The sequence below is a fragment of the Alligator sinensis genome, unplaced genomic scaffold (assembly GCF_000455745.1).
Source record: "Alligator sinensis unplaced genomic scaffold, ASM45574v1 scaffold648_1, whole genome shotgun sequence".
Lineage (NCBI taxonomy): Eukaryota > Metazoa > Chordata > Crocodylia > Alligatoridae > Alligator > Alligator sinensis.
This window is the reverse complement of record NW_005842353.1, coordinates 540,996-545,087: the sequence shown is the minus strand read 5'-3', so window position 1 is coordinate 545,087 and position 4,092 is coordinate 540,996.

Below are 4,092 nucleotides of genomic sequence, written 5' to 3'. Positions count from 1 at the left end.
CCTGCTGATGTACATTGCCCACTGTACTGATGCTGCTCAGTATGATGCCCTCTTGCCATTCTGGTCCTTACCAAGTCAGTTGGGCCAACTGCCTGGATGCCTAGATGCAATCACAATTAGTCTGTATCATAAGTGTGAATGCAGAGATACAGGTTCTGTTCCTGTGCTGTGCTTTCCTGTGCAATGCTTGTGGGAGTTCAGAGGCATGAGCTAAATAACTGTTTTTTATAACCAGACTGGTGACCTGATCTTCATTTGTAGTGTGGAAGGGATCTCAATATACTGCAGTATAATTTGATTAAACAATTGCATAATTTGATTAAATGTATGATGAAAAGCTCGCTTGGCACATGGTGAATCATTGGTTAAGTATTTAATCATTAGAAGAGGGTAATCACACCACTCCAGATTCATTTCGGAGCATTTTTTAAACAAAGTTCTCAATCTGGGGCTCATGAACAAATATTACTGTGCCACCGTAAGTCATGCTCTTCATATATTGCTAAAGTCGGGGGAGGGGGAGCGGCAACTGGATCCTAACTAGACGGCAACCCAGTCTCAGGTGAGGGGGAGAAGACAATATGAAGAAAGTGGCATATTACAGTTCTATCGTTAGCAATGTGGCTTAGGAAAGAACACGCCTCCTCTGGGGGCTCTTATACATCCCCTCTCACAATAACATTTGAGTGCTTCATCATTTGATGTATTTACATTTCTAACACTTCTTTCAGATACAGAAGTGCTATTATCTCTGTTTTACAGATGGGGAGTTGAGCTACAGAGGCTAAGGGCTAGATCCACAAAAGGACTTAGCTCTAAGTCCACAACTAAAATCCACAGAACACTTGCTCAGTTTCTGCCAAACCATGGAGGCCCTACATTCCAGAGGTGCCTTAAGGTGTGTGTAGATGAAACGGGGGCCCTAAATTGAAGCGGTATGTTTTTTAAACCCACCACTTCAATTTAGGGCCTTTTAAACCCACATGTTGTGCACACACCCCGTACTTATCTGCTTCTCCGGTGACGGGGAGGGGAGAGTGAGCTGCTGGTGGGCAGTGCAGTCCCTGGGCTGCAGGGGGGGCTGGTGCCTCCCTCTGCAGCAGCGGCAGCCCCCCCACCAGGCGGCACCTGTCTGCAGGCACCCAGCTCAGGCAGTCCCGGGGGCACCGCAGCCACGGAGGAAAGCACTGGGCCCTTGCGCAGCTCAGGTAGGCAGGCTCCGGAGGGCGTTGGGGAGGGCAATCAGGCATGTTGCTTTTCTTGGGTGGTGCCTGGCTTCCCAGGCTGCTGCCAGGCTATCTGCAGGACTTCATGCAGGGCCCCTGAGCTGCACAGAGCCCGGTGCATTGCTCCATGGCTGTAGGGGCAGCAAACTAAAACCCCTCAGAGGAGTTTGAGTTTGAGTTTGCTGTGTCCAGAGTCATTTAAGATGCATCACGCTGCTGAATTTCCTGCAGCATCTGGAATTAATGTGCAATACACCACTGAGGTGTGCAAACACTAACATCATTAAAGCAGTGCAAAAGTATTTAGCCCACTTTAAAGTGTCATGCACACATGCCCCTCATTTCATCTACACACGGCCTTAGTTTTCATTATTCTTGCTCCCTAAGAGCCTTCTAGGAGTGTCCAGAATTGCCTAGCTCTTGACAGTGAGTAGCTTGGTGCCTGAGCTCGATCAGGATTCCCAGAGCGTTCCCAGGTGTTCCTCCACCTACCTCACCTGCAAGGCCTATTTAAGTGGCATTCTCAGAGAAGAGTTACTGGATCCCCCCAACCTGAATTCCCTCAAATGATATAGCAGTACCAATGTTCAGGCTCCTACATACCTCCACACATACTTTGTTTATAGGCTGGTGCTTATACAACAGGAGGTGGGGACCCAGGATCAATTCCCTACTCTGCTGGAGGTATGTTTCTGAGAAATCACTCTGAGCCAAGGTGTTTGACAGAGATCTACTTCATCCACTGTCCAGTTACCATGGTTGGAATATGAACCTGTGCACAATAGTTTCAGCCATGTCATGACACAGCCAGACATAGTTGGGCTCACAGAAACATGGTGGGACCCAACGCACGACTGGGCGGTGAATATCAAGGGCTATAGGCTGTACAGGAGGGACAGGACAGGGAGGAAAGGTCGGGGTGTGGTGCTCTACATCAAGGAGGAATACACATCCTCATCTAATAGCACAAGGTCAGATGAGGGGCACACTGAAGTGCTCTGGGTTAGAATACAAGGGAGTCAAGGGGAAAGGGACTTAACGGTGGGGGTCTACTACAGACCACGCAACCAAGGGGAAGAGCTATACCGGGAATTCTTAAGTCAGCTCATGGAGGTAGTTGGGTCAAAAGACGTGGTCATCATGGGTGACCTGAACTTCCCAGACATCTGCTGGGAAGAGCAGTCAGCCAGCTGGGAACCTACGTGAGACTGCTCACGTAGGTTCCTAGCTGAGATACAGGACCTCCATCTAACCCAGGAGGTGCATAGCCCCATGCCTTGTTGGACCTGGTGCTGGCCACAGGCAACGACCACATGAGGGGGCTGTGGGTGCTCGGCCACCTGGGTGACAGTGATCATCGCCTGCTGGAATTCACCATCCAGTACAAGGTGGCAAAAGCCTGCAGCAAGGCAGCAGCCCTGGACTTCAGGAGGGTGGATTTCAATGAGGTAAGAAGAATAGTTGGGGAAGTACTGAGGTCCCAGAGGGGTGGGGAGTTGGGTGTCCAAGAAGAGTGGTCGTTCCTTAAGGAGATGATCTTCCATGCACAAAGGGAGGTAATCCCAACAAGGATCAAAGGGGGCAAGAGGGTGCAAAAGCCCCCATGGCTCACCAAAAGCATCCAGGAACGTCTCCTAGCTAAAAGGGAGGTGTACACCCAATGGAAGGGAGGGGCCATCACCAGGGAGGACTATACCTCAGTTGCTCAGGGCTGCAGGGGGGGTGGTCAGGAAGGCCAAGGCGGAGATGGAACTGGGACTAGCTACCTGGATCAAGGACAACAAGAAGTCCTTTTTTAAATACATAGGGGGCAAAAAGAAGGTACTGGGTAATGTGGGGCCTTTGCAAGACACGCTAGGAAGTCTGGTTGTCACACCAGATGACAAGACTAACCTATTTAACAATATCTTTGCCTCCATTTTCCTGAGCAGGGACCAGACCAGCCCATCTGCCCGGACCCCCTCAGGCCCTGGGGGAGGCGCACCCAGGCCTAGGGGCAATAAGGATCTAGTCAGGGAACTTCTGGAGGGACTGGACATATTTAAATCAGCTGGTCCTGATGACCTCCACCCCAGAGCGCTGAAGGAATTAGCAGACGTCATTGCGGGACCCCGGCACAGCTTTACAAGCACTTGTGGTGCTCTGGTATGGTGCCAGAGAACTGGAAAAGGGCCAGTGTGGTTCCCATTTTCAAAAAAGGGAGGAAGGAGGACCCAGGAAACTATAGGCCAGTTAGTCTTACCTTGATCCAGGGTAAGCTTTTTGAGAGAATTATCCAGGCGCATGTCCATGAGGGGCTAGCAGGGGAGGCTATGCTTAGGGGCAACCAACATGGGTTCATTAGAGGCAGATCCTGTCAGACCAACCTAGTGGCCTTCTATGACCAGGTCACAACATCCTTAGAGGCAGGGGTAGCAGTGGACGTAGTCTTTCTGGACTTCAGGAAGGCCTTCAATACTGTCTCTGAACCCATTCTCATTAAAAAAACTAGGGAACTGTGGCGTCAACACCTACACAGTCAAATGGGTCACTAACTGGCTGGAGGGCCGCACCCAGAGAGTGGTGGTGGATGGGTCATTTTTGACCTGGAGGGATGTGGGCAGTGGGGTCCCCCAGGGCTCGGTCCTTGGACCTGTGCTGTTCAACATCTTCATCAGTGACTTGGACTAGGGGGTAAAAAGCACCCTATTCAAATTTGCTGACAACACTAAGATGTGGGGGGATGTGGGTGTGCTAGGAGGGAGGAATAGGCTGCAATTGGACCTAGACAGGTTACAGGGATGGGCAGATGAGAACAGGATGGGTTTCAACACTGACAAGTACAAGGTACTGCACCTGGGGAGGAAGAACCAGCAGCATACCTACA